Below are 26,015 nucleotides of genomic sequence, written 5' to 3'. Positions count from 1 at the left end.
GGGTTAGAGGGCAGAGGTGGGTTTAGAGTGACCTTTGTATGCCAGCCCAAGGAAAGTGGAATACTGGAGCCCAAGTCTTGCCTCAGGCAAAGGAAAGAATCAAACTTTGATTCCCCTTGAAGCCCGTGATTCCAGTCTGGAACAGTTGGTTGTCAACCCCAGAACCAAGGCTCCTCTCCTTGGTGTTGAATGCCTATCAAGCCCACTTTGCTACTGAGCAGTGAGGTTCCTGAACAACAGAACCTGCCTACACACCTAAGTGAAAGTGGGTGTGATACTTTCACTTACATGTAGAAGAGAAATAAAGGGAGGACAATATATGGCATGCATTGTGTCTCACTTATAGCCAGAACTTTCAGCTGTGGTGGAAGATAGCATGCCTTCAAATGCTTGCACCTTCTACTAATGAAGAAGTTTGAGTTGGTAAAAATAAAAAGTATTAGGCTCTAGTTCAAAAAAGAAAATCAAACAGGAAGATGAAGATGGATACTAATGTTGGGACACTTATTGTTGGGACAACCTTATTTAAGCTAATAAAAAGGAGAGGCTCGATTGAAGTAGGGATGACATGTCAAAGTCAATGATAGGCTGCCTCAGTCTACCCGCAGGTTTCACTATAATCCTTTCATGGATCTCTTCTTTTCACATCATGTTGGAGCACATTCTTTGTGTCTTGTGATTTGAGGTACTGCTACTTGAAGGAACAATAATGAACTCCTTCAGTTGCTAGTAATAACAAGTAAAATACTGACAAGATTGAAATTTTTGGATTCATTAGGGTGAGATTTATGTGCCATCTCTCATACTGTTAGCATATATACTAGTCTATGTATACTCACTATAATTTTAAATTTATGTTGAGTTAATGTGCACTGTGAAGAAATAAGCACTAATTTTCAGACAGTTTTCTTATTCTCCTGAAGCATCCCTTACTACTTTGTCTTACATAATTAGAGGCAAGGGGTGGGGTTTTCTATAAAAAATTTAAATATTGTGTCTTAAAGTAATGCTCATTTAAAGTGGGCTTGATTAAACCATTTTAAGATCAAAATTCTTGTGACCAGGATGAATATTGATGATACAGATCCATCCTACCCAAGCACTGTGTGAAGCCTAGATCCTGTTCCCCACACACTAAAAGCCCCCAAACACTAAATTGATGTCCCTCAATCTCTTTGATAACTAAAATTTTCTTTAATGACAGTTCTGCCTCTATGAGAATAATATTAAGAACATATCTACTTAATTTTAACAAGAAAAGGGTGACAAACAACATTTTTCTGGAAAAATTTTTTTCTGAAGTGTCTGGTATATAAAAAAGACATGGTTTTTGTTAGTGACACTTTTGTCAATTATTGTAGAAACTTGGGAGGCAAGGTTGATTTCTGTCAGAAAATTTTGTCTGTGTTTAATGGAAATTCACATTAGAAATGTTGACATCTAAACATTAGAATCATTTTAGCAGTTTGATGTGAGAATAGAGATAGGAAGTGACAGCAGTGTGGATGATAGCAGGTCTGAGTTGAGTAGAATATACATTCATGTCATCACTTTGGGAGTGGGTTACTTACTAGGGGTTGAACCCAGAGGCACTCTACCACTGAGGTCCAGCCCTTTCTCCCCTTCTTGAAATGGGATCTTGTGAAGCTGTTGAAGCACTCTAAAACTTGGGATCCTCCTGCTTCAGCCTCCCAAATTGTTGGGATTACAAGCAAGCAGCACCATGCCCAGCTGTAATCACTTTTAAAAAAGAACATTTTCTATTACTGGTGTTCATATTAGCAAATTTGGAAAATGTAGATAGATATACATATACCAGTCCTCATGGTATGACTCATTACAACTATCCTTTTATTTGAAACACTGCTAGTTATGATAGAGAAAAAATTAAAATAAAGTTTAGCTCAAGCTAGCTACAGTGTAACAAAAATTTCTTTAACTTGTTTAACTCTAAAAAAGGTTGTTTATTTTGACTTTTTAAAAATCTTGTAATGTGTTTGTTGCTTATTGCTATTGAAAGGTGCAGTGGAAACAAACATGTAAGGAAAGACTTCTCAGAAGAAAATATATTTTCAATTGTCTAGAGATATATTGAATCTCTTTGACCTGAGAAGTCAGCCAAATCAAAAATAATTAATTTTTATTATTTTGAGCAAGTAAAATGTTACCAAGTAACAGAGGTCAGTATTGTTAAAAATACTGTTAAAAATCATTACTTTTTCTTTTCATATTCACATGTTCCCAAGTAAACTAAACAAATAACGAATTACAAGTGTGGGAGGCCATCCTCACACGTGATTTGAGTTACCTCCCTGGCTGGATGAGAGGCATTTAGACACAGCTGTGTTAGAGCCTGTCCCATCCTTTTCCAGGTCAGAGGGCTTATCAGTGCAGAGGCGCCTGGCCACTGCCCTGAAGACCCAATTATCACCCCTGACCTTGGGATGCTGCCCCCCTTAACTTTCATTGTATGGGATTTTCCCTTGAATTTTTTGTTCCCCAATAAAAGCCCACTCCCTGGCGTGTTATCCCTCTCTTGATAATCTCTTCTGTAAACCTCGCCACCACATTAGGTGACTAGAGGCAGAAGCTAGGAGAAGCCATCTCAGAGTTGTTAAAAGGTAATGAGAGTCTTGTCTCTTTAATTTAAAACTCCCTAGCAATTACTTATGAAGCGAACCTTCTTTCATGAAGCCAGTGCTGGTCTCGTGGCAGATACAAGTATATTGAAAATGTTCCAGTTTCTAAGCATGGAGGATATATTGACAAATGGACAAAGCATGCATACCTTTATGGAGTTTTACATTTGATAGACATAAGAATTAACTGGAAGAAAAACAAATAATTTACCATACAATTCTGTGGTTTATAATTAGGGCATTTCATTGATTTTTAAGATGCACATCTGAGATGAATGGAATCTTAAAATTGGCATGTTTTAACCACATAGCAATTTTTCTTCTGAGTTGTACATAGAATAAGAATGTTCTAAGTGTCTTAAAGGTGATGGCATCTCAGAGGCAATGAAATAGGAAATATATAAAAATATCAGCACATTGGTTAATTTTTAGCACCAAAAAGTATTCAAAGGTGACTTGCAAAAAGAAGACACATATTTCTATATTCTTCCCTTTTTTTGGGGGGGTGAGTACCAGGGATTAAAATCAGGGGTGAAAGAAAAGTGACCACAACACTCGGAGCAAGCAAGAGATCTTTATTGCAGCAGTGCAACAGAGGAGATGAGAGAGAGAGAGAGAGAGAGAGAGAGAGAGAGAGAGAGAGAGAGAGAAGAGAGCATGCATGCAAAGGAGACAGAGAGAGCAAGAGAGAGGGGCCTGGCAGGAGGGAGTTTTTATAGCCCAAATCTAATGGGATCTCTGTGTCTGCAAACTGCCTTGTTGGCACACAAGGGGGTTAAGTGTTTGGCCTTGAGTGTCAGACTGAGTGTTCAGCCTTGAGCAGGGGGGCGAAGTGCTCAGCCTTGAGTGGAGGCTTGGGTGTTTGGGCTTGAATGAAACAGGTAATAAAGAATCAGACGGAGGGTTAGAGAAGCCAGGTCATCCTGCAGCTACCTTTGTTTGGAATGCCCTGCAGACAGCTTACTCAGCCTGTCCTGCACCTAACATTCCTCCCTTTTTGTTTTTCTAAGTGACATGGGGGATGGCATAAAGTCCTCTGGCTATTTCTTGCTTAATGGTGGGCGGCATTGGGCCTAGAAAGGGAAGTGGAGGAATGTTCAGGGGACAGATCTGAGAACACCAGTGCAGCCAGAAATAACATTCAGAGGCTATAGAAAACTAATTTGGTAGGGGTAAAGTCCACAAAAGTTCCTTGAAGCCACAAGTTGTCGATGGCATAAAACCAGTCCTGGATGGAGGAAATTCTTGGTATCAGCCACTGGTCCTGTAGAAGGGACTCTAGGAAGTATTGGAGGTGGCTTGGTTGAATCCACTGATGTTAAGTGTGACAGCGCAATTGCAGAGAGTGGAAGGACAATCACCTTGACCCATAAACTGAGAGCAGGTGGTGTCATCCTGGTGCCATGTTGCTTGGATGTAGAAGCGGCATCTGTGGTTTGAGATAAAAAACTTGAGAGAGAATAATGATTTAGTAAAAAAAGAAGAGAATTGGTAAAAAATCTTGAGTTTAGTAGGTGTGGTGGAAGTCCAGGACTGGACATTTGGAACAGGTGCCTTTTTAAGGTGGGAGACATGGTACCAGAGGGAGTGTCTAAAAGCTTGGGCTGATGCAATAATGGCTCAGGAAGGCACTTGTCAGTGTGTTCCCTTAGGAGTTTGTGTAGAAGTGTGATATTGGGCAGGTAGGACACAAAGGGAGTAGGAGTGATTGTAAAGCTTTGTTTGGTTAAGAAAGGGCACCCACAGAGTTGCTCAAAGGGGCTAAGGCCTGAAGGATATCTAGGGGCTGCCTGAATTCAGGTGAGGGTGAATGGCAGGAGATTGGGCCAGAAGAGCCTGAGTTCAATAGCAAGTTTAGTGAGATGATCCTTGAGAATGCCATTAGGCCTCTCAACCTTACCCAAGGATTGGGGTTGATGGGAGATGTGGAGCCTCCAAGTGATGTTGAGGTCTTTGGAAACTATTGAACAACCTGAGAAGTGAAGGCCAGACTGTTGTCTGACTGGATGGAGGCAGGCAATCCGAACCAGGGAATGATCTGCTTGATGAGGATGGAGGCAACAGTGTCAGTAGTTTCTCTGGATGTAGGGAAGGCATCTATCCAATCTGAAAAAGTATCAACCAAAGTAAGTAGGTAGTGAAGCTTTTTGTGCCTAGGCATGTGAGTGAAGTCTTCGTCTGGCTGGTGGCTCCTCATCTGATGTGTGGGGAGTTTAGGTTTGATGTTACCTTGTGAGGATGCTATGGAGCAGACAGAACTGCAGAGTAGAACTGCCGGAGAGTATTTCTCATCCGTAGGAAGTAAAAGAGGGATTGTAAAATCTAGAAAATGGGTTAGAGAGGGTTTTAGGTGGGGGCAGAGTCTCTGGAGCTAGAAGAGTTGGTCATCAGTCATACGTAGGCCTCTGTCTTGGGCATCAGGGACTGGTAATTGATTGACTGGTGAATTTGTATATCTGATCTTGCAGGAACTTCTGTAGACAATTTAATATATATCATCCTATTAGGAGAAATATAAAGAGGACTAATAAGGGCCCTGCAAGGGGGAGGAGCCAAGGCCATACTTGACTGAATATTCCCCATGGAGACTGTTGGCCTGGTTGCTATCTCCTCTTTTCTAGATGTTCTTGTCTTTTATTACTCCCAGGAATGACTGTGTTTTGGCTTAACTGTTTTTGATAGGTGTTTAAGATCAAGCTGGTCAAAGTTGACTTTGTTTCTATCTATTGTTAAGAGTCAGCCGAGTTCCCATAGGGGTCACTTGTGGGGGAATTTGAGAGCAGCTTCTTAATTCTGCTAGTGTCATTTGCGCTAGGATGTGTCCAGGTCTTGCTTGACCATGTGGCTTCCTTGGAAGCATCAGGTATGTCTCCCTTCTCCAATGACCCTCCTCTTCATAACAAATGCACTGATTGGCTTTTCATCCTCCAGTGGTCTCATTAATCTCCCTGATCAGGAGGTTATGTGGCCCAGAGTTGCAAAGCTCTTTAGAGAAGTTCCCTGTTCCCTAGATTCAGACTGACTCACAGGGCAAATATTGGTTTTCTTGGCCATTTAAATTAACTTTAAGTCTTGATCTTAAACATCCAGCAAAGTCAGTTTCACCTTAAATTAAGAGTACTGGGCTTTAGCTGAAGTTTGACCTACTTTGGAGTCATTCTAACATGTAGTAAGATGGGAGGCACAGCTTATCTCAGGTAAGCTAGGGCTTTTTATAAATCTTAGGAAAAGTGTTCTAGTATTGAATCTGATCTTTGTTTTTAAATATCATTTTATAAAGTTTACATATATTGTTGATTGAGGTCACATGAATACTAGCTAACACAATATATTACATTTAAATTGTATCCAGTTTATTGAACTTTATATTAATCTTATTGATAACAGGTACAGTTATAGAAAATTAAATGATATAAATAAATCACCAATATGTTATTTTTATAAGCCTAAAATTACCATGTAACCTTTTGGAGAATATCAGCTTGATATTTTTTTAAAAGCTTCTATATTAATGACATATACCTGGAAAATATGAATGCATTTAATATACAAGAAGAGTAATAGTACCACAATTATTATTGATGTTTTTATACTAATCAAGTTTAGTTCTTAAAGAAATAACATATTACAATATTGCAAAATAACAGTTGTTGTTTAACCATAGTTGTATAATGCTTAATTCCTTCAAGATTACTTGCTCAAAAAACTTACATATATAACCAACTCACACAGACCTTCTTTATCACTTGCTTAAATCCTCTTATTTACTTAATCACATAACTTTCTTATCCAGAAACATCTTTTCCTTCTATTAAATCCATACTTAGAACCTTCTAATTTTTCTTTCCCATCTGTTAACTCCTTCTTTATTCACACTTTGAACCAATCCTTGTAAATTTGTGAATTTAGGCAAGTCATTCCATTTCAATGAGATATTTTGTTATTTGCAGTACAAAATTAATCACATCTGTTTACCATTTCATGAAAACATAAACAATGTTTAGTTATATAGAATTATACTGTTGTAGGGGCAGACAAGGCAAGGAACCTAAGATAGCACCAAAGATAAGGAAACAGTTTTATTTGGTTGCAGTCACATTCGGAGGGCATAGCTTCTGCTGTAATCAATTAATCCCTTGGACCCCAAGTTTAGGTAGTTTCAGAATTTTGCACATAGCATGTAAAGGGTGAGGCTTAGAAGTTCACAGTCTGCAAAAGTTTACAAAAAGCAGTTTTTTTTTTCCTTTGTTCTGGGCAAGTTAACTCTTCAAGGACACCTGGGAAGTGGAAAGCCTTTTTTTTTTGTTTTCTTTCCTCCCCCTGCCAGCTGTTACCATGGAGCCCAGTTGGTAACACCCTTATCTTAGAAATGTAGTCAGCACTATGAAGCCCAGCTCAAGGCCAGAGGCCTTGTTTACATATTTTGTGAAAAACTAGTGAGGGGGGGGATGGTACAGCACCTACAGTGTTGATTTTTTCAGACAGTGGCCAAGTAAAACTGGGAAACATGAAAAGAGAAAGTTTATCTACATTAAAGATTTTTGTAGGGATTCTTTTGCTGAGAGTACTAAAATCAGCACCTTCATTACACAAGCGAGCTTCTCTTCTTGTGTTATAGTGAACCTGAAACACACCCAACCAATGCTCTGGAAAATGACAGGGCAGGATCTGAACCCCAAGGAGCAGACATCAAGCTCTGTAGGGCATCCACCATACCACTGGTGTCTCAAGCACAGCCTGCTGATGGGCACAGGCCCAACATGGACACCACCTGGCTGGTAAGTAGAACCCTGCATGGCCTGTGGATGTCAAGGGAGAGACTTTCACAAGAAATAGAAGCTAGGAGTCATGGTGGGCAGGTAGGATGTGAAGCACAGAACAGAAAGATGGCACCCTCAAAATGACCTGCCCCAAGGGCCAAAACCTGAGTCGGTGCTGCTGCCTCACAAACAGCACAGTTCCCAGCTCAGTCCTCTCAGTGGAGATGTGAGGGTGGCCAGCTATTCCAAGGCTGGCAGGAGGCTCTAAAGCCAGAAACACTAACTACCTGCTCATCATCTGCAATGAAGATGTCCAAGACCTCACACAGAGCAGCCTCATCCATTCTCCTCTGCTGGGAAGGCGCTGGGCAGCTGCCTGCTCACCAGGTATGTCCTCTAGAGCATCTACAGAAGGTCCGGAGGCCACTCCTTGTTGAGACATGACCCCTTCAGACAGTGCAGGGTCAACCACATACCCTGGAGCCCTGCTTCAGCCAGGTCCAATTAGGGAAGCCTCATGGAGCAGGGAAAACACAACACAGAGCCCAAGGCAGCTGAGGCCAAAAGGAAGGGGGATGCAGGTGGGCAGGGTAGAAGTGTCCCCCAGGTCATGGCACCCTGGGGCCTCCACTGGAACACCACTGGAACACCTGGGCTCCTGCTTCCAACAAGTGCAGCTGTAGAGGCACCAGGGGAAAAAGGTCAGTCCAGGTACCCAAGGCTCAGCCAGGTATAGCCTCTAGAGACTTCAGAGGCCAGATGTGCCTCCACCAGGCAGCCTCTGTCAAGTCATTACAGCAAAAAGCTGAGGAACGGAAGCCACTGAGGGCCGAGGGCTACTTGGAGCCTCCCACCTGACCAACTCAGGCCACTGCTAGGTTGCTTCCCTTGTTGCCAGAAGTTCAAACCCCTGAGCCTCTGGAAGGACCCAGAGAAAGCAAGCAGAAGCCCACGAGCCAGCATCCAGTGGCCACTGAAGAAAGCGCCAGGAGGAGTCAGGCCACCTCCCCATGGCCCTGTGGACCATAGAACTCTCTCAGGAAGGTGCTAGGACATGCTCGGTTCTGCTGGGGAGGGCTGGGAAATGGCTGGAGGCTTCATCCTGGCTTCTGAGGTCCAGGCCACCCCCAGGCTCTGCCCACCCTCTGGGAACATCAGGTCTGAGCTCAGAGACATTCTCTCAACAGTGACACCAGCTCAGGTGAAGCATGATGCAGGCTCACTGTGGCACATGAAAGCCACAGCCCAGAGACACTTGTGGTGGGTGCTCACCTGTGCATTTAGCTCCCAGTTTCTCTCAGTTGCAGCTTCTGCACCTTCAGGTATGTATTTTAAATAAATCTCCTGTGACAACACCACACACACACACACAAAAAAATAGAGAATTTGCAGTGGTTCTGCTGCTGGTTTGCAGTGCTGGGGCTGGAACCCAGGGACTCACACATGCTGGCAACTGTACCACACCGAGCCACATCTAACACTTGAAAGTGAACACTCTCAATGTCATTCATCACCACCTGTACTAGGCTCCCACTTCATCACCCCCAAAGCCACCAAACTTACATCCCCCCACCCTGCCAACTCTGAGCTACTCAGCTCTCTGGATGAGCTGGTTCTGCATGTTTCCTACAACAGGCCTCACACAGTTTGTGCCTTGCCCCTCGGGTTTCTTCTCATAGCACTGCGTGTCTGAGGTCCACCCTCGTTGCAGTTTGGCCACATACACTTCCTTCTTTATTATGGCTGACTGATATTCCACGGAGGGTACACAGCCTAAGGAGTTCACCCGCTGAGGACACCCTGGGTTGCTGTGCCACTGGACTGCCATAGCTCTGCTGCTCTGAATGTGCAGACAGGCATTTGTTCAAACACCCTTTTTCTTTTCTCTTGGATGAATACTTAGTTGAACTGCTGGGTCATATGGCCATTCTGAATTTAACTTTCTGATAAGCTGCCACACTGCTTTACAAAGTGGCTGTAGGACTTCACATTCCCTCCAGCATGACACCACAGCTCCAACTTCTCCAACTCCTCAATGACACCTGTGATTTGACAGTTTTTATCATAGCTCTCCTAGTGTGTGTTAGGTGGTGTGTCAAGAGGTTTTGCATGGCACTGAACCACCAATGCATGCTGATGCCTTTCACAGGCTTCTTGGCCTCTTGTATATTTTCTTTGGAGAAAAGCTTTTGCAACCCAGGTGTGGCAGTGCATAATTGTTATTGCAGCTGCTCCAGAGGCTGAAGCAAGAGGATCTCAAGTTCAAGGCCAGCCTGGGTGATTTAGTGAGACTGTCTCCAAATAAAATATGGAGAGCTGGGATGCTGTTCAGAGGTAGTGCTGGTCTAGCATGCAGGAGGCCCTGGGTTCAATTCCCAGGATGAAGAAAGAAGGGAGGGGAAGGCAGCCGGCTTCAGGCAAATCTTTTGTCCAGAATTAAGTTGGATGGTCTTTTTGTTGTTGAGTCATGAGTTCTTTATATATCATGGATATTAAACCCTTATCTGATACATGATTGACAAACATTTCTCCATTCCATTGGCTGCCTTTTCAGTTTTTCTTGTCCTTCTCTAAATGAAAAAGGTTTTCATTTTGATGAAGTCCAATTTTCTACTTTTTCATTTTGTTTCTAGTGCTTTCAATGCCAAAATTAAGCAAGTTTTGTTAAACATTTATTGACCAAATGCCAACTCTATCATATTCCTTCAAATTGGGTTTTATTTCTATAAAGTCATCAGTAACGTCTCCACCTTCATTTCTACTTTAGTTTCTTTCACACCTTTTAAAAATATATACCTTTATTTGTTTGTTTGTTTGTTTGTTTCATGTGGTGCTGAGAATGGAACTCATGTGCTAGGCAAGGGCTCTACCACTGAGCTACAACCCTAGTCTGGCACCTTTTCTCAATGGTGTTTTGCAATTGCACACATTGATGGTGTTTGTTGTTGCATATTGCTGCATGTGATACACAATGTAACAATACCATTTGGCCAGGATTCCTCCCCAGCAGTCCCCCTCCCCCCACCTCACACCTGCCCCTTCTTTTCTCCCACTGGTCTCCCTCTGATTGTCATGATGTCTGCCCCCACCTTCCTTTCCATTTTTCCTCTCTAGCTTCCACATAAGAGATAAAATATAGGACCCCTGACCTTCTGAATTCTTTACATATTATCTCCTTTTTTTGTTAGCCTAAAAGTTTATGGATCTTGTTGGTCTTTTGAAACAATCAACCTTTTGATTCATCAGTTTTTTCTATTGCTCTTCTATTCTCTCCTTTTTTTAAATCTCTGCTCTAATATTTAGTATTTTCTTCCTTGTTTGTCTTTGGGTTTAGTTTCCTCACCTTTTCCTAGTTTCTTAAGGTGTGAAGTTGAGATTGGACACAGAGCTCTTGTTCTCAATTGATTTCTTTTTTTTTTCTTTGAGACAGAGTCTCACTAAGCTGCTGAGGCTGGCCTTGAACTTTGGATCCTCCTGCCTGGGCCTCCTGGTCACTGAGTTTACAGGCATGTACCATTGAGCACAGCTATGGTTTCATGGCTATTGCTCATTTTTTTCTTCCACAAGGATTCTTCAACTTATTCTATGAATGTTTTAAAAGAACCTTGTCCTGCTGTGCAATGCAACATTTTTAATTGCCATGCTCTAAGTGTCTCTGTGGTGACTCTCACTTGAAGTTTTACCAAAGCCTTCAGTATCCCCCAAGATCTAGGTTTGGGTGGCCTTCCCTGCTGAGGAAGAGGTGACTCCAGGGAAAGGACACAACCATACACCACACACACACACACCTCATTCCTCACACACAGCCTTGCACCCTGACACACATGCACAAATTAACACACACCTCACACACACCACATACATCAGACACTACACACATACTCCTTCCCCTCTGGGCTCCACTTACAGTGCACCCCAGTGTATCACTGTGTCAGGGGCTAGAAGGAAATTCTCCTTCAAAGAATAGCCTGACACTTACAAAAACAGCCCCCTGGGAGACATCCTGCCTGGGAGACACCCTGCAGCCATATATCTCCCTGAGACATCCTGCGGCCACCTATCTTCCTGAAACATTCTGCGGTTATCTCACCTTGTGCAGACATCCAGCAACTGCTGATAAGAGAGCTTCCCCATCCCCAGCATATAAATACCCCTGTGTGAACAATAAAAGTTTGCAGCTTGATCAGAACTCCTGTCTTGCTGTCATCCTTCTGTGTCTCTTGTCCCTTCATTCCTCCCCATCTAGGTTCGCTGCCCACGTTGATGTGTCCTGCCGGTCGGGACGTCACTGCAACACCAAAGAGCAACCTCTGCAAGGAACCTCACAAACCAGACCCAGCCCAGGAACCAAAAGCCCCAATTACCTCCATGCCCAGGAGGAAACCTAGGAACAGGTGCCACACTTCAGGTGTCTGTGAGCTGGAGCTGAACCAGGGAGCACCTCCCCAGTGCTCCTGAACACCTGCAGGAAGATCTCTCTCAGAAGCTTCCTGGGGCTCCAATGGGTTCCCTTACCAAACAATAATTCCCCAGTGCCTGACAACTCCCAGAGGCCAATGAGGTCTCACCTCTAAGGAAGAGCACCTGCCAACCAGGGAGCACCCACACATGGGCCCTGCAGCACGGTAGAGGTGCACCCAGCCCCACACCTCAACATGTAGACCCAGAGGAGAGTGAGACCCACACTTGGCCCAGCCACAGCTCCTGAGACACTCACATATTTGGTCTAGGGCTGGGAAAGGAAGAAGGAGACTGAGGGTCTGAAGCCCATAGACTCCTGTGGGATGCATCAGACACTGGGGGCAGCCAGGCCACTGCCCCTGTGGTAGCACTTCTAGGGCCAGCTGGACTGCAGTGCAGTAAGTTTGCAGGGAAAAAGTCGGGTGGCAGGGGACACAGGGCAGCAGTGAGGGTGGCTCAGACAGCCCAGCTAAGCCACCAGGGAAAAGAGAAGGGGCTGGGATGGGTGGAGGTGGCATGGTTCACTCACTCTTTGGATAGTCCAGGACCCTTCATCAGAACTGGGCTCAGCTACATTTTTCTGCCAATTACTGGAGCCTGGGGACAAGCACAGGTCCCTGTCTTCCTGCAGCACTTCCCTGCACTCCATCTCTTCCTCCAGGGATTGGGCCACCAAGGAGTTACTGTTATCAGAATCTACACAGGGAGATGAAGGACAGGTCAAATCATGGAAAAAGCAGAAAGCACCAGAAGGCCACACTGGCATGACCCCTGCAGAGATCAGTCCTGTCCTCCCCCAAGGCCCTGCTGTGGTTTCTGCTACCAGCCAGGCAGGATGTGGCCAAGGGCTCAGCCCCAGCTGCAAAGAGCAAATCAGACAGAAAGAGCCTGGATACCAAGTGCATGCAGTCCCAGCAACTGGGGAGGCTGAGGCAGGAGGATTCCAAGTATGAGGCCAGCCTAAGCAACTAAGTGAAGCCCTGTCTTAACATAAAAATCAAAAGGGATGGGGATGTGGGTCAGTAGTAGAACACCTCCAGGTTCAATCACTAGCACCAAGGAAGAAACAGAAAAGGGTAGTGCATGAGAAATGGAGAGGAAAAGAAAAGAAAGGGTCAGGGCAGGGCCAATGTCCACAACACTCCAAACTTTGCATCTCTGAAACAATCTGCCCTTTCCTTCCTACAAGAAAAGGCCTCCTTCCTCAGGAGCAGAAAGCCTCAGTCCAGGTACCTCCTAGTTGAGGCCTGCCTACCTTAGCCTAGCACTACCCCATCCATCCATCCTCTTGTCTGTGGAGAACCTCACCTGACAAGATATGTCACCCACACAGTGCACACACAGCCACTCAAGATGGCATACCTGAGCCCAAATTTTTTCCTTCGAAGAATCTCTATTGTCAAACCTGGGTCTTGATGACATGGTGCCATTTCAAGCCTGTGCCTGAAACCTCTGAGCTAACTTCCCAAGGCCCAGGCCTGCTGGGCTCCAGGTGTCCCCTCCCCTAACCCCTGCTCTTTTTCCTCTCACAGCTCTTTTACCATTGCATCTCCTCCCTACACATTCTATGAAGACCTTAGGCCCAGAGTGCTGGAGGAAGAAGACCCTCAGGCACACACACTAAAGGAGGCCCACATGAAGGTCTCAGACCCTATACCAATTCCCCATGCAGGACTCAGACACTATGCTTAGTCCCTGTAGAGATGTCAAACTCAACACCAAAACCACATGCAGGACTCAGACCCTATACCAAGTCTTCTAACTGCCCACACCAAAAAGTTGGAAAATTTTCTGCCACATACCTCACTCCCAGACCACTTCCCTTTCACAGCTGACAGTTTACAATAAACCCAGGATTCTGATGGGCCTCCCTCCCATTATACCAGCTGGACAGATAACTCTAGTGAACCTAATCCAGTCAGAATCTGGCATCTTCTCTGGCCCCAGGGACAGAATCAGGAGCTACAGGGCTCCTACTAGAATAGGACACACCCACTCCCTCCTGGGGGGGTCCATGATGGTGAGCTGGATGTTGGACCTTGGCCAACATCAGTTTCACCTGCAGCCTGAGGAGATAGCTGTCATGTGCAAAAGGGTTGGGCTGCCAGGACCAGAGAAAGGAGCAAGACCCTAGGCACACCCAAACCCTCAAGCCAGGCCCTGGCTTCCTGTGTCCTCCTGTCCCGTCCAGCAGGACACATCAACGTGGACAGCGAACCTAGATGGGGAGGAATGAAGGGACAGAGACACGAAAGGTGACAGCAAGACAGGAGTTTTGATCAAGCTGCAAACTTTTATTGTTCACACAGGGGTATTTATATGCTGGGGATGGGGAAGCTCTCTAATCAGCAATTGCTGTATGTGGGTGGTAAAACTGCCAGCTGCAAGATGTCTGATGATCCTGATAACCGCAGGATGTTCCAGGGAGATAGGTAGCTGCAGGATGCCTCCCAGGCAGGATGTCTCCCAGGGGGCTGTCAGGCTATTCTTTGAAGGAGAATTTCCTTCTAGTCCCTGACATCCTCCAAACAGCCCCAGGGACTGTAAATCTCAAGAGGCAGAGTCAACAAAAACAAATAAATGTGACCATCTGATTTCCAAAAGATGCCTGGCTTCCCTGCTAATGGAGATCATAACTGGATCCACAGGTGCCACTTCTTCCCACCCCACTGGACTATGAACAAGACGAAGGGCTACAAGCACTGGGGAGGGGAGGGTGGCAGAGGAGATGGAACCTCAGGCACACTGCAGCCAAGGCAGGTAGAGAGGCTGGGGGCTAGCAGAGGTTGCCTTTGTAAGCATCCAGTCCTGGGGTGCAGGAGCATGTTCTCTAGTCAGACTGGCCAGGAGTAAGAATCTGTCTAGGGAGGCAGCTGAGCAGCTGCAGGTGGATGGGAATGGCCAGGCCAGGCTGCCCACAGCTTCACACCCTGCCAGGGCAGAGCATTACAGCTGTTCAGCACACAAGTTTCCTTAGAAATGTGAAGAAGAGCTGGATACAGTGTCAAACACTTGTAATCCTAGCAATATAGGAGGCTGAAGCAGAAGGATCACAGGTCCAAAGCCAGCCTCAGCAATGAGGCCCCATCTCAAAATAAAAAATAAAAAAATAAAAAAATAAAAAGGGCTGAGGATATGGCTCAATGGTTAAACAACCCTAGGTTCAATCCTCAGGACCAGAAAGTGTGTGAAAGCCCATACCAGCTCATTGACACTAGACAAGCTCCAAAGGCCCCTGAAATGCTCCACTTCAAGAGATCAAATGCCAAATGTATGTGATGATAATTCTGTTATATCTCAAAAGCAAACACACCTGGGCACAGCACAGCAGGCTTTACCAGCCCACTCTGTGGCAGGCGCTGGGGGCAGAGGGGAGCAGAACTGAGACACCAGATGCCACGCCCCAGGCCGCTTTCCCACCTGGTGCACATCTACTCCCTCCCTGGGCTGGGCCTCCAGTGGAGCCTTCTGGGATGCCTTAAGGGGAGGGAACCTTGCTATTTGGACTTCATTCTCATTAGATGGGGTCTCACCCACTCATGCCTGTGACTGGACTGAACCCCACCCACCCTGGGCCCCAGAGTCAAGGATGCTTCATTCCTAAGTGGTGTCTACCATCCTGGCTCCAAGCAGCATACTCCCCACCTCCCAGGAGCCTTGATTCTTTGGCAACTCTGAACTTACTTCCTCCATAATAGAAACATACATCCTCCAGGAAAACACAGAATTAAATAGAAACATGGTTCCTAGACCTTCATGCCTCCTCCAGGAACCTCCCAGCATTGGGGAAGAGTTCCAACTGGGTCACTGGGGACCTGGGCAGGAAAGGGTGGCCACACCTCTCAAAGCCCTCACCCCACCCCCAACCCCTGCCTGTGCAGAGACCCCAGATTTCACCCCATGATTTCATCCAAGGGACCTCTAGTCCTGGGTACCTGGCAGAACACATCCGGCCTGGGATTCCTACCAGCAGGTGAAACCACCTGGAAAACCTCCAAGTGACTGAGAGGAGTGGCCTCCCTCTGCTGCAGAGCCAAGTTCCCAGTTCCTGTTTCAGTTTCAATTCCTGTAAACAGTTACCTCCAGGTGTGAGGAAGCCAGGGCTTGCACCCCTGCCAGGCTTTGGCTCAGGTGAGGTGTCAGACAAGTCTGCCCTCTCTCCCTACCTGCAGGGATGGGCACCCCCTGGAAGGCAGCACCTGGTAGTGTAAGGGATGACAAACACAGGCCTGGATAAAAAAAATGAACTATCAGAACACTGTGATGAGAAGTAGTGCCTAGAAAAGGTTGGGTTCCTGCCCCGGGAGGGTCCCTGCCCCTTTCTACTCAGATTTCCAGGAAACCTGGTTACCTTTTGCCTTTTGAATTGTAAATAACTACCCTAGGAATCTAATGACTCCCCTTTGAAGTGTAAACTCCTCTGTGGAGGCTCAGGGTCAGAGCTAAAGACTTGTCCTTTGCTGTTTCTTTTGATTCCTGCCACAACAGGACTCCAGTATGAGAAGAATCAGGGGAATTTGATAGAAAGGCCACATGTCCCTGTTCTCAGGAACATCCCCATTTGTTTTGGTTCTACTGGCAAGTGGTTCTGGGCCCAGCCCAGGCCCTTGCCAAAAATGATGAAGGGCAGAGGGCAGTGGCCTTTCAGGGAGGCTCTGCAGCAGGATGAAGGTGGATTGCCACTTCCCAAAGGGATGGGGATTAAATGAAGCCCCTCTAGGTGCTGTGTCTGCCCCATTTGCCCTTTTCTGGCCACTGTCATGGACCACCCTGTCTTGTCACATCATTGATTTTAATGCCAACCCCACAGCATCCTATGAAGACAAGCTGGCACTGTTTATCACTGAGACCAGCACCCCTTTTCTCCCTCAAACCAGGACCAGCAAGACCTCAACCACAGTTCAACCTGCATGTGAGCTCCAGAGGGTTCAAGTCCTATCTCTTCCTGTTGCTAGCTGTGTGGCTGTGACAAGTTCCTTAACCTCTTTGTGTTTCATCTCAACATCTATAATAGCACAGGGTTTTATGATAATGTTGTGTTTAGCACAGTGATGGGAATATCACAGGTTAGGAGCTTGGCTTTTTTAAAATCTCTGGGACTGCAAACCCTCCTCTCCCAAGGCCCAACTGGCAGATGTTCTTTCTGACACCCAGGGGTGGAGAACCCTGGTGGCTCCACCATTTCACAGCTCTATCTTCACAAGGCAAAAAATCTACAGCCACTCAGATAACCAAGTGCATCTGCCCAAGGCCCAAGGCCCAGCCAGGTTACAGAAGAAAAGATGGACTCCAAATCTCACTGTAATTCAAAGCCCCTGCCCCAAAGAGCCATAGACAAAACACCAAGGAAGCCAAAATCAACCAAACAAAGCAGCTGCATCCTCACACCTCCTGTGGCCCAAAGAAAGCACCTGAAAATGAGAATATGCCCAGACAGAGCAGGGGAAGAACCACTCACACCCACTCACACACATGACACCTGCTCACACTCGGACCAAGGGTCAGCTGTGGGTGAGCAGCAAGCTGAAGTAAGGACTTTGTTCCCACTCAAGCACAGGTGTGAGTGGCACATCTTTAGAGCACATGTGTGGTCCTCTCCCAGGCCCTCCATGCTATGCACAGGTTGCAAATTCAAAGGGTGCTCTGGGTGTCCTTGGAACTATGGAGAGCAGTGCTGCCCTCTGAGAGTGCTGTGCCCCTTGGGATCTGGGGCATTGGGACAGGAGAAGGGAGGTAGTTTCTCTATCCCTGTGTTCAGCAAGGAAGACCCATCTGACAGTTGGTGCCCTCCTGTCCCTCCACTGACAGCCTGGGCAGGCTTCGGGGACCCCTTCAAGGGCACTGCAAACCCACAAAGCCCTCCCCCTCCAGCAGCCTCAGACACCTCCTCCCAAGATATCCTCTGGAATATCCAGGGCCCTTCAGCTCAGCCAGAGGCTTTTCATCCCCAAGGGGGACTAAACCCTAGTTCCCTCAAAGAAAAGAGACTGGAAACTTTAAGCAGGAAAGATGACTCAAGCAAAGAACCTCACAAAACTGCTTGAGGAAAGTGCCCCCTGGGAAGAGTTGGGGGCGAGGGGTCAGGATCCCTTGAGGCTGCAAGCTGGTCCTGCTCCCATATACCTGAAAGGCACAGATGCCCCCACTCCCCACTTACCCCAGTGCCCCTTGGGTCTTGTCTGGTCCTGGGGCTGCAGGAGGCAGCCTTTCCACACTTGCCAATGAACTTGGAGGCCTCCTCACAGGAGACATGCTGTCTCTGGCTGGGGGTTCCTCCAGCCCAGTGTCCCTTCCCCTGCAGGTCTGAAAGAGAAGCAAGAGTCCCCAAGGCAGCAGCTACAAACTGTGCCTCCTCTCATGTGGCCACAGTCCCATTTAAGTTTTATTTTGTGAGAAAGTGAGATTGCTGTAGCCAGAAAGTTCCCCTGGCCAATGGAAACCCAGCAGCAGTTTGTCTCCTGTGGCTGTTCATGGTCATTGCCCAATCCCAAGTCCCACTCTGCCCTGGATGCCCTTCCATCCAGAAGCCCCCTCTGTCTCTGCCATCACCCAGGGAGGCTAAGACTGCAGCTCAGACTGCAGGCCAAGCCAGCTTTCCAGACAACCACTGATAACTTGGGGCAGGTGGGCAGGGAACTCAGGTGGACCTGCAGCCATGGCAGAACCTTGGCCTAACACATGTGACCCCCCTGTAGCCTGCAGAGCTGCTTGGAAAGCGAGACTGGAGCCAGGTGACCCTGCCTTCCCCAAGTACCTTAGTATCTCACCCTGCTCCCTGAGAGAGGGGACAAGACAGCTGCCCCACAACTAGCCCTGAGCACAGGTGAGGTTTAGGTGAGTTTTACAGGGACAGCTTTACAGCATTAGAGAGGTGCTAGTGGCCATGGTCACCTCTGGCTGAGCAGTGCCTCCTGCAGAAGTCAGTCTGTAGTGGACAGCCCAGGGATAACAGTCTGGGATCTGTGTTCCCAATAACTGAGGGGACACTGCCATCTATGGAGGCCCACTCCCCTCCTTGACCAGTGACATCCAACTAAGGAGAGGATCATGGCCACTCCAGGTTTGGGTTAAGATGGCAGGACTTGCTTTTTTCTAACCTGTGAATCCTCAGCACACCCACCCACTCACCACCCTATTCTGCTGGTCCTGCACCAAAGAGCTGCAGAAGCAGTGACCACAGCAGTGGCTCTTCACCAGCTGGAGATCCCAGCTGCATGGAGACTTCCCCTGCTGCAGCCCCTGCCCCTCTTCCAAGGTCTGCACTGGAGGGCCAGCTCTTCCAGATGATTCACCTGCCACACCCAACACCAGTTCCCATGGTGTCCCCTCCCCTCCACACAGCCCCTGAACCAAATACCACCAAGGTCTGGGCACTTCTTCACTCCACCTTCACCTTCAGTGACTCCCCCCTTCCCCAGGCTCTTTTCCACTATGGGGGAGGGAAAAATGTCTCCCCTCTGCCCGCCTAGGTTTTTTAGCTGAGTTTGAATTAAATCAACATCAGACGAATAACAAGAGGATAATTTTGCACATTTAATTACATACTTAGACACAAAATATGAGTTGAAGGGTCAGTTGGCTGGGATGCTGGAGAGGACACAGTTAAGAGAGGGGGAGGGTGGAACCATGAGATGAATGGAGGTTGTGTCATTATACAGTTTCCCAGGTAACCGAAGCTGTCTGGGAGCAGACTCTTTACTAATGCAGATTTCCTTCACTGGGGACAATTTCTTTTACAGAAGTCCAGCTACTCCTGGACTCCAGGTTTTTAAGAATAACCAGCCAGCCAGAGAATGCCTAGGTGTATTGGGGGTTGGGGGGATGCTCTATCTCCCAGGTCACATTTTGGGGCAGTGTGTCTTGGCCTGTTACCATCTCTGGTTGTCTAATGGAGTGCTCCACTAGCCTACTGACCAGGACTTCCAGAATAGGGTTCGGGACACCTCTCCAGAGCACTCTATTCTTTAAGTCCGCACCAAGGGCCAAAAGGCAGAGTGAGCACCGCAGACACCCAACCCTTCCCTGTTCAGCTTATGTGTCCTTTTCCACCAGTTCTTTAAGTCTTTTTACCAGTCCCTGGCCGCAACAAAACTCAACGCCGGTCCAGTCCCCAACCACGACCAAGGAAAAGCAGGTCGGGGAGGGTGGCTGGCCCGCGGGGTCTGCACTGCTCACAGATGCTCCTGTCCTGGACTCCTTCTCTGGAACCTGGAAGGCGTGGCTGTGCTTCAGGCGCTGCTGCTCTGGGGTCACTGAGCCTTTCTCCTAAAAGTAACCGCAGCAGTTACAGGGGCGGAGCCGCAGGTCTCCTGTGCCGCTGCACCAAGCGCTCCAGCTGCAGCACCCCCCACCCCGCTGTGCCGGCTAGGAGGCTCCTGCGCGCCCCCGGCCTGTGGCGGGACACGGGTGGGGGGACTGTCCTCCAGGGATGTCGCACCGGACCCAGGAAAGGCCTGAGCCCCGCCGCCCGGCAGCCGGCAGCCAGAGAGCAGGGGTTCGGACAGCGCTGAACCCGCAGGAAGAGGCGCCTGCGTTCAAGGACGCAGCAATGCCCTCCCCTCGTCACCACCCGGCCTGGAACCCCTACCTGTGGGATCTTAAGTACTCACTGGCCAGCACCCAGCCCCGCGAGACTCATGACCCACACCTGCACCCGTGTCACCTTCCCTAGAGGTCTCTGGGCCCAGAAGACCTGGATCCGCATCCCCTCACCCTGCACATTGGAATCCGGTACCCACGGAGTGAATCCTTGCCACAGGGACCCTTGGCACCCACAAGACCATCAGCCCCCTATGTCTGAATCCTGCCCAGCGAGATTCCGCCACCTACCAGCTGGCACCTACAGCTCAAGAGCCTAGCCGCCTTCAGGCTCTGTTTTCATCCCCAGGTCATGTGTCCCGCGGGCCTTCTCTCAGCCAGCCTTGTAGCCACTGCTGGGCACGCAGGGACGTGGCTGCAATTCCCCCCACGTGATTCTCCCAGAGGACCCGGCACCCTCCCATATCACGGCTCCTTCCCCTGGGAGGCATACCCTGCCGCTTTGCACCTGGTACAGGTCAAGGAGGAGGCCCTGATTTCAGCCAGCTCGGGGGTCCTTGAATCTGCTCCACATACACCGCACCTCAGACAGTGTGCACCACCACTGCAGAAGTAGCAGTCAGTTGCCCAGAAGCCTGAAACCAGGATTCGCCCCTCCAAACTTCAGGACACTAGTGAGAGTCTGGACATAGTGACACATGTCTGTTATCCCCAGAGACTTGGGAGGCTGAGGAGGCAGTAGAATCAGAAGTTTGAGGCCAGACCCTGCCTCAAAATACAAAATGATGTGGATGTGGCTCAGGTAAAGTGCTTCTGGGTTCAATCCCTAATATTTTATCAATCAATTTAAATATAGCTTTAGAAATAAAAATGGTCGTCACCATTCTACATATAATGTAATTCTGAATTCCCAATTTAGTTTGTGGTTCAAGATAAATGAAGCTTCAGCCTGAATTATCAGGTTACCTCCTCTACACCAGTCTTCTTTCAGCCCTTAGGGTCCCTTCTGACCAGGCTCACAGGCATTTACAAGGGTTTCCAGGCAATTTCTGGGAAGAGGTAGCAAAGATGTTGTTCCCTGCTTTCCAGAAAATGAGTACCCATGCATGGTTGGCATGAATGTCCTGTTTGGGAAGGTGCAGACACCAGCCTCAAGGTGCTTCAAGCAGATAAGGGTGTGTCAGCATGTCTGCCTCTTGGAGTTGGTGGTTGACAGTAAGGAGCTCTGACAGCAGCGATCACACTGTGAAGATGGTCTACAATCCAATGAACCAAGTCTGCAGCCCTCAGAGATTGTGGACTGCAAGACCAAAGGTGATGCAATGGCCTGTATCTGACCCACTTGAAAATAATGTTTAAAGTGACAAAAGATATACATTATGTATACATGTATGATGTAAATTGTAATGTATGGCCTAATAGAATTATGAAACAAGATAGAAAAGAGCAAAACTATGTGGATGGTGGCAGGAGCAGTTGCTTTTGCAGGGCTGAACCTGGAACAGAGGTGAATGTGGAGCAGGAGGATGATGGGAGCTTGAGGACATGACCAGTGGCTTCAGTTGGCTTCACCTATAGATTTGTCCTAAACAGGTGGTGATACAAACCAGTGCAGAAGCCTATGCTAGTTATCCCAGCAACTTGGGAGGCTGAAGCAGGAGGATTGCAAGTTCCAGACCAGCCTCAGCAACTTAACAAAGCCCTAAGCTACTTAGTGAAACTCTGTCTCCAAATAAATAAATAAATAAATAAATAAATAGCTTGGGATGTGACTCAGTGTTAAAGTGCCCCTGGGTTTATTCTCCAGTACCAAAAAAAAAAAAAAAAAAAAAGATGGTGACTTGGGTGCTGTGGCCTGCCTAAATATCTCCTCCTCTCAGGATGAAAAACAACATGTTCACAAAGGGCCTTGAAAAATCTGTTTGAGGAGAAGCCTGTAGGAAAACAAAGGGGAATCCATCCATCATGGCCACCCCTGACAAGCCACTGGCCTTGTTCCCCAACCCATGTCTGAAAGCTCATCCCACACAAAAAAGCTGTGTCCAAGAGGTGTGTTTTGTGGGGAAAGAAAGGCTTCATTATGTGTCCAAAGAATGGAGAAGTGGGAGCTTTGATCCCAAATCAATTTCTTATGTCCAGGGTTACAAACAGGAGAGGATTCAAAAGACAAATAAAGGGCAGAAATGATAATGTCCCTTCTGGAAACATGTGGAGATACTCCAGGAATTTGGGTAACACTTCTTTTTACCTTTTTGTGATGTTTCTGGTTGTGGTGGCTGGTAGGTCTATTTAGCTTTGAAGGGGAAGAAGAGAGGTCAGGAAAGTCTAGATCAAGTTAGCACTTTATTATAATCCTGGACAAAACATCTTTCCACCATCAACATGTCTATGTGCAGTGCTGAGTAGAATCTGACCCAAAGACTAAGGCAGCCAATGGCACAGACACAGTACGAAGGCAGAGGTGCCTTTTCATCCTGTTCCCATCACTCCTAAGACACCTACAAGGCCAAGGGTCAGTGTTTTCTGAAAAAGTGTCCTTTGGGTTCCTGAAGGGAAGCCTAGACAACTGTGATCATGAGCATGTCCCAGGTGTCATCTACAGTAGTGCTCATGGTGAATGATGGTATATCCCCCAGCCTTGGATCTCCAAAGGCAGATTTTTAGGTCAATCAGGAGAAAGTAAGAGGGGTTTAGGTTTTTCCTCAGTGGCAGTCATGGTGCATGTCTCTGCAGCTCTCAGTGCACTGAAAGGGGTCCTTCTTGTCTTTGACTTCTAAGGAAAGAACCCAAAAGAAAGAAATAAAATGAGAGAGAGGAGAGGGAGTTCAACAGTTTATTTATTTAGGACAAAACTGTGTGTGTGAGGGGGTGTGGACCCCAGCAGTGGCTGGAACCCAGCTTCTGCTTATAGCCTAGGGAAGTTATAGTGGGGCAAGGGAGTGGGAAAGTTTCTGCAATTAGGCTATTGCTAGGGGTCATCAGGGAAGGGTCCTCTGGTGTCACCTTGGTGGTCACTGATGTAATCATTGCTCCTGTTGAACCAAATATTTCTCAGGATTCCAGTCCCAGATGATGATCCCCTTTCCTGTGTGATGATAGGTTATTGCCTGGGTTTAGGTCAGGCTGAGTCAGAGTGACCTGGGATGACTCTTATTCTAATGTGGAGGATGTGTATAAAAATGGAGCTGTCAAGTTCTTCCTAACAAAACCAGATTGCAGTCTTCAGTCCAACCTTCTTCACTTTCTGGAATGGGGACATATCATGGGAAACCCTGATCTTCTCCTTGCCCTCTCCAGTGGATCTGACCCCAAGTACACATGAGATGAGACTTTGCTTCTCATCTGCATGTTCTGAAGGTCCTGGCATCACCTCCAGGTTGCTTATCCACAGAGCAGTTGCAGGGCACAGAAGGATACTCTCCCGCTGGTAGAGGGCAGGCAGAGGCACACTGCAGGATGTGCAAGCATGTGGGTATCTGTGTGTGTGTATGTATATTGAGAATGGGAGGGACTGCTGGAGGTACAAGTGCTGAGAGCTGGGTTCCTGAGAACAAAGGTCTTGTGAGTGAAAGCTCAGGAGGCAGGGCTGTCTGGGATTGAAGCTCACTGCTCCATGCCTGCTCTGGCTTGGGATTCTGGCTCCCCACCTCCTAGACCCATATACCTTGATACAGGGCATGTGTCCCAACATGGGACAAATAAAACACTTGCATCTCCCTCTGAATTGCTTACAAGAACACTGTCAAATAAGGCAGACCTATAGCTCCCAGTTTCTGTAGCATCTATTTTCCAACTGTCTTCAGATCTTTGAGTAAAAGTTGTTTAGAGTCAAGTTGTGGGGGCAGGGCCAGCTCTTCTTATTGGTTATGAAAAATTAAAAAAAAAAAAAAAAACAAGATAGTTTGGCCTGGGGAAAAGGATCAAAAAGCCATACATTGATAGCTTTCATCTCTCCCCAAATAATTCCTTCCCAGATGCTGGCTGCAGGCGAGGAGAAAGTGATTCATCAAACCTAAAGTGAAAGCCTCTAGGATACACTAATCTCTTCAAAGATAACTTCTTTTCAGGTGCTAGCCACTGACCCCCAACCCAACAATTTAAATTTCTGAGTGCCCAGACTGACATGCTAACTAAATCACCCACAATTTATATAAGCCTAGTCCCCTCCTTTGTTCAGTGGCTCATTTTCCACCAATAAAGTGAGTCCAGTACTGTAGGTGTAGTCCTGTTCCTTAATAAAAGCTGAAATGATCTATGAGGTTTGTGTGTGGCCCAGTCTTTTTGTTCTAACACTTTTCTGGGCCTGAATATTCTTGCATGAGGATCCTGCTCCTCTTGGAATAACAAATGTCCCAGTCTCAATCTTTTGCCTAAAACAGGACAGGATAAAAAGGCCCTGCATCAGGCAGAAATGTGTTGCACACTGTAGGCTCAGCCCCACCAATGAGGAGGTCAGCAGCTGGTGGTAACCTCTCGTAGCATAATAAGGACCCAAGGTAGGTGCTCAGCCATGAGTGGAATGCAAGTAAAAGACAGGGAGGTTCACTAAAAGACACAGGGATCCTTCTCTGAGGTATGAGCACCTAGTAGGTGGGAGCTTGGTATGTTAGAACCTCCCCCAGCCTTCATTAAGAAAAGATACCCTCAGGATCACATCTTCATTGCCTCCTATAACCAAGTCTTGAGCACCCCCCCGCGCATATCACCCAGACTATGCCACAACCCCCAATCATCCTGACAGCCAAAACCCTCACAAAATGTGATGGGGGCTATTCAAAAGGTAATGAACTGATTAAGGGGAAGGGAAATAAAGACAAAAACAGGGGGGCTTGTTTCCTTAAAACCTTTTACCCTGAGTATCACACCATCCTGTTGGGAGGCAGTCATGTTGCCCCCAAGCTGTCAATCAAAAGTCAAGAGGAGGGAGACTTGGGCAGGACTCTGGATGCTTCCTGGTAATAAGAGTACATTATAATCTGGTAGTGGAACCTAATTAAGGTCTTATTCAGAAGCAGAGACCACACAGGAAATTGACCCCTAGAAATATTAATGGGCACCATTAAGGCCTCTTCTTTCCTTCCTTTATCTTTCACTCCCTCACCCCTCCTCCTCTTCTTCATTTTTCTTCTTCTTCCTCCTCCTCTTCTTCTTCTCCTTCTCCTCCTCTTATTCCTCCTCCTCCTCCTCTTCTTCCTCCTCCTCCTCCTTCTTTTCTCTCACTCTCTTCTCTCTCTTCTCTCCTCTCTCCTCTCTCTCTCTCTCTCTCTCTCTCTCTCTCTCTCTCTCTCTCTGCTTCATCCACCAAGGCATATCCCCACATCCCAGACTGTTTTTTTTTTTTAATTTTTAAACTTTCATCACAGGGTCTTGCTAAATTGCATAGGGCCTCACTAAGTTGATGAGGCTGGCTTTGAACTGGTGATCATTCTGTCTCAGCCTCCCATGTTTTTGGAGTTATAGGTGTGTGCCACCATGATTGGCTTGTCTCTGAATTTTATTCTTCAAATTTGCAAGACAAGAACTCTGAAGAAAGTTGGCCAGATGTAGAACTAGTCTCATCACAAAACTCCAGTTTCATTGGGACCCCAATAATGATCATCATCTCTAGCAATCAGAG

The sequence above is a fragment of the Marmota monax genome, unplaced genomic scaffold (assembly GCF_021218885.2).
Source record: "Marmota monax isolate L192 unplaced genomic scaffold, Marmota_monax_Labrador192_F-V1.1 WCK01_AAM20220418_F8-fsc00863, whole genome shotgun sequence".
Lineage (NCBI taxonomy): Eukaryota > Metazoa > Chordata > Mammalia > Rodentia > Sciuridae > Marmota > Marmota monax.
This window is presented reverse-complemented; position numbering follows the sequence as displayed.